The sequence below is a fragment of the Aotus nancymaae genome, unplaced genomic scaffold, assembly GCF_030222135.1.
Source record: "Aotus nancymaae isolate 86718 unplaced genomic scaffold, 86718_ANA_hifiasm-v0.15.2.pri h1tg000014l, whole genome shotgun sequence".
NCBI lineage: Eukaryota > Metazoa > Chordata > Mammalia > Primates > Aotidae > Aotus > Aotus nancymaae.
In genome coordinates, this window is record NW_026988425.1 from 71,576,013 (window position 1) to 71,591,252 (window position 15,240).

Sequence of the window (15,240 nt, forward strand, 5' to 3'; positions counted from 1 at the left end):
CCTTGAGGTCATAGCATATGAGCTTTTCAAAGCTTTGTTTAATCTATACATCCTAACTGAGGGATTTGTTGGTGTCAGGCTGGTAATCAAAGATCCATTTGCCAGATACCATATATACACACAACAAAAAGATAAAGACTATATGGTCCCTATATATGTAAGGGGAATAATGTCTAATTCTCATTAACATCATTGAATTAGAGTAGGTAAAAATCCACAATTACAATTGTGAGGGTCAGAGAGACTGATACAAAGCTCTAACCCACCAGGGAGAACCTAGCAAGGGCAGCAGAAGAGATCAAAGTCCCATGCCTTGGGGATGCAACAGAACAGGTGCTGGGAGGCTTCAGGGACCAGGCACATGAGTGGATGTCAGTGCATGTGGGAAGGGGCCTTCAAGGCTGATGAAAATAAAATGAGGTAAGGCAAAGAGCCACAGGAGTACTGCCAGTCAGAAGATAGGGAAGCATTTGTTCTGGGTAAAGAGATGTGATCTAATAGGATCTAGAAAGAGACTATAAAACTCAGAAAACCTAATCAACGAGAGGCAGAAACAGCGCTGTTCTCCATTTCTTAACAGCAACTCAACAGTGAATCCAAGGTTGCCTGCAAAACTATCAAGAGAGCAAAATATCCTTCCAAAGGCAGAGGCACCACATGCTCTTTGCGGAGGCTCAGTAGCCAATGATCACCCTGCATCCCCTCCACCCTCACCATGACACTCTAGTCCCTTGGAGTCAAATCCACTGTCAACAACCTTCCTTAATGGAAAATGTTTCCCCTCCCAAAATGTAAAACAAAAATGTTACATGCAAAGAAAACTCAATACAGAAATAGACAATCACAGCAAGCTTTAGCCCCTCATAGCTTACCTATACCCCCACTGTCAGACTACTGAAAACAGTGTCTGCCCCATTAAACGGATTCATTACTGTAAAATGTAATAAATGTTAGTGTATCACTGTTCCCACTACATCCCTCCTTATCAAAGAAAAAGTAAACACAACATAAAATATAAATATACCCCAAACAGAGGTCAGCATCAACCTAAGGATCCTACCGTAAGATTACTACACTAACCCAAGATAGTTCAATTGTCTTCTGACCTATTTACAAAAAAATCCTCATTCTGAGAGCTCTGGAAACATTATAAATATTATGTTAGATTCCTCTTCTTGAGGTAGTTCAGTCTTAAAATAGAGCAAATTTACATACTTCTCTGCTCACCACTGAGGGGTAATTATCATAAGGCCTACAACTAAAATCCCCTTCTCCTAATTTTCAGACTATTATGCTTTTTTCCTTCAGATCAAACTACAGGAAACACACATAAAAAGATGAAAAAAAGATGAAAAGTCATACAAAAATTTAAAAACAAAACCAACATAAAAAAGAATCTGTGTCATCACACTCACAGTCAAAACTTTGCTAAAGACAAAAAAAAAATTTACTTGATTTATCCGAGCTACAGACCCTTAAAGTACTCAAGAAAGTAACAGCTTATAAAAATAGTGGAAAATTTTTCAAAGGGAGCATAAAACTAAAATGAACTCATTATCTCGCAAAGAATTCTTCCAAAATGTCAAGTCCACAGGAAAAGATGTGTGGCCAACCTCACGCACCAACCCACTCACAGTCCAAGTGCCTTTGCCCTTTGCTCAGGTTGGCTTCAGAGGTGCAGGGATGTTGGCAGATGCCTGCTCCAGGTAGGCCAAGGGAGCCCTGAGGGATGTCGGCTGGCTTTTTGTGCTGCACATTGATGTCCTCCAGCACCTGCTGCCAGTGCCTCAGCTTTGTCAAGTGCTTCTGGACTAGTGTGTCTTTCCGCTGTAATTCATTCCTTAGTTCTGAGACATCCTCTTTGATAACTTGCTCTGGTTTCTGGACAGATAACTGCAATCTTTTTTGTCAGAAAAAAACACTCTGTCTGTCTTGCAATATCCAGAAACTTCTGATACACTGATCAACACCAGTTCGAATTTCTTCCTGATCAGTGCCACTGACATAGTCCTGACTCACCAGATTTCAAAGCAAGCCTCGAAAGATGACTCCAACTTGTCCACCAAAGTACTGTTGGAAGATCTAGGAGTGCCTGGAGCTGCCTGAAGATGCGAGGCTTGGCCCAGGAGGCCCGGCGGGGGCTGTGGGGGCCCAGGTGGCTGCCCAGAAAACATTCCCCCTAGCGGAGCCGCAATGTCTGGAATCCGTTCTTCTTTTAAATGTTTGGTAGAATTCAGCAGTGACGCTATCAGGACCAGGCTTTTCTTTACTGGTAGACTTTTTATTATGGCTTCAGTCTCCTTACTTGTTATTGGTCAGCTTACATTTTGGATTTCTTCATTGTTCAATCTTGGTAGGTAGTATGTGTGTAGGAATTGGTCTATTTCTTCTAGACCAATTTATTGGTATATAGTTGCTCCTAGAAGCCACTAGTGATCCGTTGAATTTTTGCAGGATCAGTTGTAATGTCTCCTTTTTCATCTCTGATTTTAGTTGGATCTCTCTTTATTCTTAATCTGGCTAAAGGTTTGTCAGTTTTAACTTTTCAGAAAACCAACATTTTGTTTCCTTGATGTTTATATTCATTTTATTTCATTTATTTTTGTTCTGATCTTTAATATTTTCTTCTACTAATTTTGGGTTAGGTTTGCTTTTGCTTTTCTAGTTCCTTAACATTCATCGTTAGGTTGTTTATTTGGAGTTAGTAGTTGTTCTTTTTTTCTTGAGGCAGAATCTCACTTTGTGGCCCATGCTGGAGTGCAGTGCACAATCTTGGCTCACTGCAACCTCTACCTTCTGGGTTCAAGCAATTGTCTTGCCTCAGCCTTCTCAGTAGCTAGGACTACAGGCACACACCACCAGACCCAGCTGTTTTTTATATTTTTAGTAGAGATGGGGATTCATCATGTTGGCCAGGCTAGTCTTGATCTCCTAACCTCAAGTGATCCACCTGCCTCTGCCTCCCAAAGAACTGGGATTACAAGCATGAGCCATCATGCCCAACCTTTTCTTCTTTTTGATGTAGGCACTTATAGTTATAAATTTCCTTCTTAGTACTGCTTTTGCTGTATCCCATAGGTTTTAGTATGTTGTGTTTCCATTATGATTTGTTTTAAGAAATTTTTTTGTTTGTTTGTTTTTGAGAGAAAGAAAAAAAAAAGAATGAGGAGAGGAAGAAAAAGGAAGAGAAAGAGGGAGAGAGAACGGGAGTATTGCTTTATTGCCCAGGCTAGAATGCAGTCTAAAAATGGGAATTGAAAACCTCTTTTATGCCAATAATTGTGCTTAACAATGGAGACAGGAAGGAATAAGGGAAGAAAATGACAAACAAGCAGCCAACCAATATTTCATTTAAACCTATGAAATGCTATGCAATTACTGATGAGTGATTTACTTCCAATTATATAGTCATTTTTAGAATAGGTGTGATATGATACTGATAAGAATGTATGTTTTATGTATTTGAAGTGGAGAGTTCTATAAATGTTTATTAAGTTTACTTGTTCCGGGACTGAGTTCAAATCCTGGATATCCTTGTTAATTTTCTGTCTCGTTGTGATCTGTCTAGTATTGTAATGTTACAGTCTCCCACTATTATTGTGTGGGAGTCTAAGTCTCTTTATAAGTCATTAAGAACTTGTCTTATGTATCTGGTGCTCCTGTATTGGGTGCGTATATATTTAGGATAGTTAACTCTTCTTGTTGCATTGATCCTTTTACCATTATGTAATGTCCTTCTTTGCCTCTTTTGATCTTTGTTGCTTTAAAGTCTGTTTTATCAGAGACGAGAATTGCAACTCCTGCTTTTATTTATTTATTTATTATTGCTCTCCGTTTGGTTGGTAAATCTTCCTCCATCCCTTTGTTTTGAGTTGTTGTGTATCGTTGCATGTGAGATGGGTCTGAATGCAGCATACTGTAGTCGATTTATAATTTAAGATTAATAATAAGATATGTGAGTTTAATACTGCCATTTGATGCTAACTGGCTGTTTTGCCCATTAGTTGATGTAAATTCTTCATTATGTTAATGTTCTTTACTTTTTGATAGATTTTTGGAAAGGCTGATACTGGTTGTTCCTTTATATGTGTAGTGCTTCTTTCAGAAGCTCTTGTAAAGCAGGCCTGGTGGTGGTGAAATCTCTAAGTACTTGCTTGTTCGTGAAAGATTTTATTTTTCCTTCACTCGTAAAGCTTAATTTGGCTGGATAGGAAATTCTGGGTTGAAAGTTCTTTTCTTTAAGGGTGTTGAATATTGGCTCCCACTCTTTTCTGGCTTGTAGGGTTTCTGCTGAGAGATCTGCTGTGAGTCTGATAGGCTTCCCTTTGTGGGTAACCTGACCTTTGTCTCTGGCTGCCCTTAGTATTTTCTCCTTCATTTCAACCCTAATGAATCTGACGATTATGTGCCTTGGGGTTGGTCTTCTTGAGGAATATCTTTGTGGTGTTCTCTGTATTACCTGGAGTTGAATATTGTCCTGCCTTACTAGGTTGAGAAAGTTTTCCTGAATAATTTCCTGAAGAGTATTTTCCAACTTGGATTCATTCTCTTCGTCACATTCAGGTACACCTGTCAAACGTAGATTAGGTCTTTTCACATAGTCCCATATTTCTTGGAGACTTTGCTCATTCCTTTTTATCCTTTTTTCTCTAATCTTGTCTTCTCGTTTTATTTCATTGAGTTGGTCTTCGACCTCTGATATCCTTTCTTCTGCTCGATCAATTCGACTGTTAAAACTTGTGCTTACTTCACAAAGTTCTCGTGTTGTGTTTTTCAGCTCCATTAATTCACTTATATTCCTCTCTAAATTGTCTAATCTTGTTAGCATTTCATCAAACCTTTTTTCAAAGTTCTTAGTTTCTTTGCATTGGGTTAGAACAAGTTCTTTTAATTCACAGAAGTTTCTTATCATCCACCTTTTGAAGCCTACTTCTGTTAATGGAACGCCCTCGTTCTCCATCAGGCCTTGTTCCATTGCTGATGAGAAATTGTGATCCCCTGTAGAGGGAGAGGCATTCTGATTTTGAGTATTCTCTGTCTTTTTAGGCTGGTTTCTTCCCTTCATTATAAATTTATCCTTCTGTCGTCTTTGTAATTACTGACTTTCTAATTAGGTCTCTGAGTGGACATCCAACTTGTTGATTCCCAGCGCCGAAATCTGAGCAATCCACTGTGCCGGCCAAAACAGCGGTGTTAAGATTGATGGTGCTCTTCTGCCTGGGAATCTCCAGTCTGGCTCCTGGGGATCTGCGCCGCGCCGAGGCACCGGCAAAACTGCTGCACCGACCACAAGAGTTGTGCTGGCGACCTGTGGGGCTCCTCCGCTGGGAATCTGGTCCATGAGCAACAAAAAATTCGTCTGAGAGATCCAAGATGGCTGATCACTAGCAGCTCGGGCACGTAGCTCCAAGTGAAAGCACAGAGAACGAGAGGACGCCACACTTTCAGACGAATATTTGTTGCTCACGGACCAGGAGATTCCCACTGGAGGAGCCCCACGGGTTGCCAGAGCGACTCTTGTGGCCGGCGCGGCGGTTTTGCTGGCATCTTAGCACAGCAGTTCTAGGTGCAGAGTCCGTAGATTCCCGGGCAGAAAAGCACCATCAATCTTAACGCCGCTGTTTTGGCCGGCACAGTGGATTGCTCAGATTTCGGCGCTGGGAATCAAAAGTTGGACGTCCGCTCAGAGACCTAGTTAGAAAGTTGGTAATTACAAAGACGACAGAGGGATAAATATATAATGAAGGGAAGAAACCAGCCTAAAAAGGCAGAGAATACTCAAAATCAGAATGCCTCTCCCTCTACAGGGGATAGCAATTCCTCATCAGTAACGGAATAAGGCTTAATGGAGAACGAGTGCGTTCCATTAACAGAAGCAGGTTTCAAAAGGTGGATGATAAGAAACTTCTGTGAATTAAAAGAACTTGTTCTAACCCAATGCAAAGAAACTAAGAACTTTGAAAAAAGGTTTGACAAAATGCTAACGAGAATGGACAATTTAGAGAGGAATATAAGTGAATTGATGGAGCTGAAAAACAACATGAGAACTTCGCGAAGTATGCACAAGTTTAAACAGTCGAATTGATCAAGCAGAAGAAAGGATATCAGAAGTCGAGGACCAGCTCAGTGAAATGAAACGAGAAGACAAGATTGGAGAAAAAAGGATAAAAAGGAATGAGCAAAGTCTCCAGGAAATATGGGACTATGTGAAAAGAGCTAATTTACATTTGATAGGTGTACCTGAATGTGACGAAGAGAATGAATCCAAGTTGGAAAATACTCTTCAGGATATCATTCAGGAAAACTTTCCCAACCTGGCAAGGCAGGGTAATATTCAACTCCAGGTAATACAGAGAACACCACAAAGATATTCTTCAAGAAGACCAACCCCAAGGCACATAATTGCCAGATTTATTAGGGTTGAAATGGAGAAAATACTAAGGGCAGCCAGAGAGAAAGGTCAGGTTACCCGTAAAGGGAAACCTATCAGACTTACAGCAGATCTCTCAGCAAAAACCCTGCAAGCCAGAAAAGAGTGGGGACCAATATTTAATATCCTTAAAGAAAAGAACTTTCAACCCAGAATTTCCTATCCAGCCAAACTAAGCTTCACGAGCGAAGGAAAAATTAAATCTTTTGCGAACAAACAAGTACTTAGAGACTTCACCACCACCAGACCTGCTTTACAAGAGCTTCTGAAAGAAGCACTATACATATAAAGGAACAACCAATATCAGCCTTTCCAAAAATATATCAAAAAGCAAAGAGCATTAACACAATGAAAAATGTACACCAACTAATGGGCAAAACAGCCAGCTAGCATCAAATGGCAGTATTAAACTTGTATATATTCTAATTGGATAAAAAGCCAAAACCCATTGGTATGCTGCATCCAGACCCATCTCACATGCAACGATACACAAAGACTGAAAACAAAGAGAAGGAGGAAGATTTACCATCCAGAGAGTAAAAATAAACAAATAAACAAAAAGCAGGAGATGCAATTCTCGCCTCTGATAAAGTAGACTTTAAAGCAACAAAGATCAAAAGAGGCAAAGAAGGACATTACATAATGGCAAAAGGATCAATGTAACAAGAAGAGCTAACGATTCTATAGATCAACCAGACAGAAAATTAACAAGGACATCCAGGACTTGAACTCAGACCTGGAACAAGTAAACTTAATAAACATTTATAGAACTCTCCACTTCAAATACACAAAACATACATTACCACCTCACACCTATTCCAAAAGTGACTACATAATTGGAAGTAAATCACTTCTCAGTAATTGCATAGCATTTCATAGGTTTAAATGAAATATTGGTTGGCTGCTTGTTTGTTATTTTCTTCCCTTATTCCTTCCTGTCTACATCATTAAGTATAATTATTGGTATAAAAGTGGTTTTCAATACCCATTACTAAATTGCATTCTAGACTGGGCAAGAAAGCAATACTCCCATTCTCTCTCTCTCTTTCTCTTCCTTTTTCTTTCTCTTCTTCATTCTTTTTTTCTTTCTTTCTAAAAAAAAAAAAAATCATCTGAAAGTGTGTCATCCTCTCATTCTCTGCGCTTTCACTGGGAGCTACAATCCCGAGCTGCTAGTGATCAGCCATCTTGGATCTCTCTCTCGAAGAAATTTTTTAGTTTCCTTCTTAATTTCTTCATTGACCCACTGGTTATTCACAAGCATATTGTTTAATTTCCATGTGTTTGTATAGCTTCCAAAATTCCTCCTGTTAGTAGTTTATCCCATTTTGGTCAGAGAAAATGCTTGATATTCAGGATTTTGTTTGTTTGTTTGTTTTTAATGTTTTAAGGCTTGCTTTATGACATAACATGGTCTATCCTTGAGAATGATACATATGCTAAGGAAAAGAATATGTATTCTGTAGCTGTTGGATAAAATGTTCTGTAAATTTTTATTAGGCCCATTTGGTGTATGGTGCAGATTAAGTCCAGTGTTTCTTTGTTGATATTCTGTCTGGAAGATCTCTCCAGTGCTGAAAGTGGGGTGTTGAAGTCTGCAGCTATTACTGTATTGGGGCCTCTCTCTCTTTAGAGCTAATAGTATTTGCTTTATATGTCTGGATGCTCCAGTATTGGGTGCATATATATTTAAAATTGCTATACCCTCTTGCTGAGTTGACCCCTTTATCATTATATAATGACCTTCTTTGTCTCTAGTTTTTATCTTGAAATCTATTTTGGCTGATAAAAGTATAGCTACTACTGCTTTTGTTTCCATTGACATGGGATATCTTTTTTCATTCCTTTATTTTTATTCTGTGTATGTCTTTATTGGTAAATGTGTTTCTTGTTGGTAATCATTGGGTCTTGTTTTTTAATTCATTCAGTCAATCTGTGTCTTTTAATTGGAGAGTTTAGTCCATTTACATTCATTATTATTGATAAGTACCTTATTCCTGCCATTTTGTTTGTTTCGTGGTCTTCTCTTTCTTCTTTCTTCATTTCTTTTAGTGAAGGCAATTTTTTCTGGTGATAATGATTTAGTTTCTTGATTTTTTTTCTTTTTGTGAATCCATTGTATGTTTTTTGGTTTGCAAAAAACATACTTATTTACCATAACCAAAATTATCTTATTTACCATAAGGCTTGCAAATACTGTCTCATGACCCATTATTTTAAGCTAATAACAACTTACCACTGTTTGCATAAACACACAAGCAAAAAGAAATCTAATAAAGACTCCAATCTTTGTCTCCCCACTTTTTTAACGTTTGTTTCTTTTGTTGTGGTTTCTGTATATCTTACTGTAAGTTGCCAGTAATTTTTTATTGGTTCATCATTTAATCTTAATAAGAGTAGCTTACACACCACAGTTACCATGTTATAATCTGTTTTTCTGTTTACTTACTATTACCAGTGAGTTTTGTACCTTCAGATTATTATTATTATTTTGAGACAGGGTCTCAGTCTTTTTAGGCTGGAGTGCAGTGGCATATAGTAGAGTACAGGCTCAAGGAATCCTCCTATATCAACCTCCCTGGTAGCTGGGACCACAAGCACATGCCACCGCTCTTTATTTTTATTTTTTGTTGAGATGGGGTTTTGCCATATTGCCCAGGCTGGTCTCAAACTACTGGGTTCAAGTGATTCACTCATCTTGTCCACTCAAAGTGCTGGTAGATGACTTTTTTATTGCTCATTAATGTCCTTTTCTTTCTGGTTAAAGTACTCCCTTTAGCATTTCTTGTAGGGCAGGTCTGGGGTTGATGAAATCCCTCAGCTTTTGTTTGTCTGGGAAAGTCTTTAATTCTCCTTCAAATTAGAAAGGATATTTTTGCCAGATACTCTATTCTGGGGTAAAAGATTTTTCCTTCAGCACTTTATGTCATGCCACTTCCTACTGGCCTGTAAGGCTTCTACTGAAAAGTCTGCTACCAGATGTGTTGGAGTTCCATTGTATGTTATTGTTTCTTTTATCTCGCTTCTTTTAGGATCTTTTCTTTATCTTTGACTGTTGGAAGTTTGATTATTAAATGCCTTGTAGTCTTTAGTTAAGTATTCTTGGCATTCTATAATCTTCATGTACTTGGTTATTGATATCTTTCTGTAGGTTTGGGATGTTCTCTGTTATCCCTTTGAATAAACTTCCTACCCTGTATGTCTCTCTACCTTTTCATTAAGGCCAGTAACTCTTAGATTTGCCTTTTTGAGGCTATTTTCTAGATCCTGTAGGCATGCTTCATTGTTTGCTTTTCTTTTCCCTCTTGACTGTGTTTTCAAATAGCCTGTCTTTAAGCTCACTCTTTCTTCTGCTTGATTAATTCTGCGATTAAAAGCCTCTGATGCATTCTTTGATATGCCAGTTGTGTTTTTTAGCTCCAGAATTTCTGCTTGATTCTTCTTATTTCAATCTCTTTATTAAGTTTGCCCAATAGAAATCTGAATTCCTTCTCTGTGTTATCTTGAAATTCTTTGAGCTTCCCCCCAAAAAACTACTTTGAATTATCTGTCTGAAAGGTCACCCCTCTCTCTCTCTCTCCCTCTCTCTCTCTCTCTCTCTCTCTCTCTCTCTCTCTCTCTCTGTCTTTTTTTTTAAGACAGGGTCTTTCTCTGTCACCCAGGCTAGAGTGCAGTGGCACCATCTCATCTCAATGCAACTTCCGCCTCCCGGGTTCAAGCGATTCTCCTGCCTCAGTCTCCTGAGTAGCTGAGATTACAAGTGCATGTTACCATGCTCGGCTAATTTTTGTATTATTAATAGAGATGCGGTTTTACTATGTTGGCCAGGCTGGTCTCAAACTCTTGACTTCAAGTGATCCTCCTGCCTCGGCTTCCCCAAGTGCTGGGATTACAGGAGTGATCCACTGTGCCTGGCCATATATCTGTGTTTCTATAGGATTGGTTCCTGGTGCCTTATTTATTAATAGTTCATTAGGTGATGTCATGTTTTCCTATATCATCTTGGTACTTGTAGATGTTCATCTGTGTCTGAGCATCGAAGAGTTAGGTATTTACTGTGGTTCGCACTATCTGGGCTTGTTTGTACCTGTCCTCCTTGGGAAGGCTTTCCACATATTCAAAAGGACTTGGATGTTGTGATGTAAGCTGTATCTGTTTTAGGGGACATCACAAACCCATTATTGCTGCAGTGGTTGCAGACTCATAGAGGTACCACCTTGATGTTCTTGGTCAAGATGTGGAAGAATTCTCTGAGTTACCAGCCAGAGACTCTTGTTCTCTTCCCTTACTTTATCCTAAACAACAGAGTGTCTGTCTCTGTTCTGAGCCATCTGGACCTGGAGGTGGGGAGGACACATGTACTCCTGTGGCCACCACCACTGGGACTGTGCTGAGTCAAACCTGAAGCTAGCACAGCACTCGATCTCATCCAAGGCTGCTGTAAGCACTCACTGGCTCCCACCTATATTCGCTTAATGCCCTAGGGCTCTACAATCAGCAAGTGGCAAAGCCAGCCAACCAGGCCTGTGTCCCTTCCCTTCAGAGGATGAATTCCCCAAGTCCCTGGTAGGTCCTGTCTGGAAGCCAGAGACTAGATAGAGTCAGAAACCTTAGAAATTTACCTCATGTTCTATTGTATGGCAGCTGAGCTGGCACTCACACCACAAGGTGGAGTCCTTCCCACTCTTCCCTCCCCTTCCCAGTGGCAGAGGAACCTCATCCCATGGCCACTGCCACCACAAGCCTGCGGGGAGTACTACCAGACTGCTGCTTTTGTTTCCTTCAGGCCCAAGGGCTCTTAAGTCAGTTTGTGGTGAATGTTGCCTGGCCTGGGACTCACCCTTCAACCACCCTTCAGGGCAGTAGGTTCCCCTGTTGCCCAGGGCAGGTTCAGAAATGCCATCCAAGAGTCAAATCCTGGAATCAGGGACCCTGCGAGCCCACTTGGTGCTCTTCTTGCCCCCTCCCCTTGGATGACCTGTTACCTAAGATGCAAGACAAGGTTCCATTTACTTTTCCCTCCACTTTAATCAAGTGGAAGTAGTGTCGCCCCACCCCATAGCCACCACAGCTGAGAATGTGCTGAGTCTAAAGAGTAATTTGCATCATCTTGCTCTGCCCAATTCTCCCTTAGCTAACTTAAAAAAATTTTTTTTAGGGATGGAGTCTAGCTGTGTTGTCCAGGCTGGTCTTGAACTGTTGGTCTCAAGTGATCATTCCTTTTTAGCTTCCAAAAGTACTGGGATTACAGGCCTGAGCCACTGCATCTGTCCTTTTTTTTTTTTTCTTTCTGCTGATGTTCCCCTGTGCTGTCCTTCCTTCCTCCCTCCTCTCCCGCCCTTCCTTTTCATTTCTTTCTTGCTTGACACGTTCTCCATCACCTAGGGTTGTGATCATAGTTCACTGCAGTCTCAAAACTCTTGAGCTTAAGTCGTCTTCCCACCTCAGCATCCTTAGTAGCTAGCTGAGATTACAGTCATGAGCCACCAGGCCCAGCCATAGCCAAGCTTTTTAATCCATTATTTGCTGAAGTTACTATACGTAGTTTTTTTTTTTTTTTTTTTTGAGACGGAGTTTCGCTCTTGATACCCAGGCTGGAGTGCAATGGCGCGATCTCGGCTCACCGCAACCTCCGCCTCCTGGGTTCAGGCAATTCTCCTGCCTCAGCCTCCTGAGTAGCTGGGATTACAGGCACGCGCCACCATGCCCAGCTAATTTTTTTTTGTATTAGTAGAGACGGGGTTTCACCATGTTGACCAGGATGGTCTCGATCTCCTGACCTCGTGATCCACCCGTCTCGGCCTCCCAAAGTATACGTAGTTTTATTTTCACTCCATTATACAGAACACCATCACCACTGCCTTCTTTTTTTGGTTGTGTAAGTTCCACAGGTTGGAGTACAGTGGTACAACTTCTGGTCACTGCAGTCTTTACCTGCTAGGTTCAAGTGATTCTCCTGCCTCAGCCTCCTGAGTAACCGTGATTACAGGCATGAGCCACCACGTCTGGCTAAGTTCCATACTTCTTTCTAGGTAGGGCCAGATCAGGTGTCCCTCCTAGAAAGTTATTTCTGACCACTGTAAGAAATCAGAGGTCGGCCATGGTGGCTCATATCTGTAATCCTAGTACTTTAGGAGGCTGAGGTGAGCAGATCGCTTGAGTCCAAGAGTTCGAGGACAGTGTGGTGGACATGGGGAAACCCCATCTCTACAAAAACTGCAAAAATTCCATAGAGGTGGTGATGTACACCTGTAGTCTCAGCTACTTGAGAGACTGAGGTGGGAGGATCACCTGAACCCAGGAATGTAGTATGCCATGATTGCACCACTACACTCTAGCATGGGCAGCCGTGCAACCCTGTCTCATATAAATAAGAAAAAAAGTCATAAATTTGTGTTAGAAATTCAGAAATCAAAGAGGCCTTATGTTGTAGCTACCATCTGTAACTGCCATCCTGATTTTTCTCTTTATGGATCCTTTGTGCCTTATAAAGTGTATTGGGGCCTGGCGCGGTGGCTCACGCCTGTAATCCCAGCACTTTGGGAGGCCGAGGCGGATGGATCATGAGGTCAAGAGATCGAGACCATCCTGGTCAACATGGTGAAACCCCGTCTCTACTAAAAATACAAAAAAATTAGCTGGGCATGGTGGCGCGTGCCTGTAATCCCAGCTACTCAGGAGGCTGAGGCAGGAGAATTGCCTGAACCCAGGAGGCGGAGGTTGCGGTGAGCCGTGATCGCGCCATTGCACTCAAGCCTGAGTAACAAGAGCGAAACTCCGTCTCAAAAAAAATAAAATAAAAATAAAATAAAGTGTATTGGAAGTCTCTAAGAGATGAAGATAGATTTTCCTTATCTTTTTTTGGTTTTTTGTTTTTTTTTTTTTGAGACGGAATCTCATTCTTGCTGCCGAGGCTGGAGTGCAGTGGTGCAGTCTCAACTCACTGCAGCTTTTGCCTCCTGGGTTCAGGTGATTCTCCTGTCTCAGCCTCCCAGGTAGCTGGGATTTAGGCATGCACCCTAACACCTGGCTAATTTTTCTATTTTTAGTAGAGACAGGGTTTCACCATGTTGGCCGGGCTGGTCTTGAACTTTTGACCTCAAGTGATCCACCTACCTTGGCCTCCCAAGGTGCTGGGATTACAGGCGTGAGCCATTGTACCAGGCCTTTGGAGAGGTATGTATTTTTCCAGGAATAAAATGCAGTCAACCAAATTTGCTACTTATCTACAAAGTCAAGAATCTGGAAGACATTTTAAATGTCAGTTTGTACAGCATTTCTCTTTGAACAAAAAATAAATTATCAGTTTGGATCATTATTTTCTAAATTTAGTTATTAATATATTTTTTGTTTTGTTTTGTTTTTAGACAGGATCTCCCGCTGTCACCCAGGCTGAAGTACAGTGGTGTTATGGGATCTTTGGGGTGTCACTTCACCAGCCAGAAACTTCTGTGGCCATTGGTGTTTTTGCCTGAGTTTTGCTCTGGCCTGCTGGGCTTATTCTACCTACTCAGCCTGGCAAGCTGCGCTTGGATCCTACTACTGGTCTGGGTCCCACACCTGCCAAGGGCAAGCCAGTCATGGAGCAGTGAGGCATTTGTAAGTGAGTCTGGGGTCTGGCCACTGCGCACAGCCAGGCACACTCTGGCTGTGGTGAGGTGGGCAGCTCCAGGTGCCAGTACTGGCGCCAGCTCCCTGTGAGGCTGTGGCTCATAAACAGTTTCCATGGTTGACACCAGGGAACACAGTATGGTGCCTGGAAGCTGGGAGACTCCAGGAACTACAGAGCCTTAAAGAGGGTATCACAGCTTTGGCTGGGGGAGCTCCTAGCTCTGGGCTCCCAAAGGGCTGCAGCTCTTCTCTCCTTTTCTCTTCTTTTCTTCTTGTTGCCTGCAACATTGTGGGCAAAGGGTGTTTCAGTCCTGTCGGTGTTATAGCTCTTTTAGCCCTGCCATTCACTGAATCTTGAGTTTCTGTCTTGCGTCCGGGAAGAATGAAGTACACAGACAAGAGACAAGTGGAGAGTGAGCAAGACAAAGAAGAGCTTTATTGAGCAATAGAACAGCTCAGAGGCGACCTGTAGCGGGTAGCTCCTGTTGATAGCCAGCATGTCCCGATGAGTGTTCAGCTTTCAGCAGAGAGGGTAGCTCCTCTCTGCAGCTGGTTGTTCCATTATTTCTTCAGCTCTCAGTGGAGAGGGTAGCTTTTCTCTGCTAGGCATGTCCCAATGAACGTCCAGCTCTCAGCAGAGTGGGTAGTTCATCTCTACAGCTGGTTGTCTGGTTGTCTCTTCAGCCCTCAGCAGAGAGGACACCCTAGGGTGGGCAGCTCCTCTCTTCAGCTGACCTCTCATCATCTGGCTGAGTCTGAGGCTTTTATGGGCCTCGGAAGGAAGTATGTTTCAGTTGGTCCGTGGGCGAACATAGGTGGGCCTGGAAAAGGCACCACAAGTTCCCACTCCAGTCGGAAGGATCAGCAGTCTGTCACCCAGGCTTCAGGCCCTCCCTGACTTGAAGGTGGTGTTTCAACAAGGACCTGTCCCTCTTGTCCAGGAGCTTGTCTACTTCCTGCTGCTGTTTATGGCACCCAGGCTGTTTGTACCAAGGGGTGCCTGTGAGGCAGCACCAGGCTGCTCTCAGAACCCCCTTGGCCTCCATTCTGTGCTCACTGGCACCCAAAGTCCCCAGCAGGCCGAAGTGGTAGGGGGCTAGTGCATCCGCACTGCCTCGAGCGTGCGCATACCCAGCTGGATTGTGACAGCACCTGGGGTTGGCCTCAACTTTGCCTTGTGATTGGAACAGGCTCTGACA

At 42.1% G+C, this 15,240-nt stretch overlaps 1 protein-coding gene and 1 pseudogene across 1 annotated transcript in view; one reads left to right on the forward strand and one right to left on the reverse strand.

Moving 5' to 3' along the window:
• The window catches only part of JMY (junction mediating and regulatory protein, p53 cofactor), a 103,912-nt gene that overhangs the window by 19,638 nt on the left and 69,034 nt on the right, over positions 1-15,240 (forward strand). The gene's annotated exons all lie outside the window — the stretch shown is intronic.
• Positions 1,520-14,157, reverse strand: LOC135274753 (mediator of RNA polymerase II transcription subunit 28-like; annotated as a pseudogene).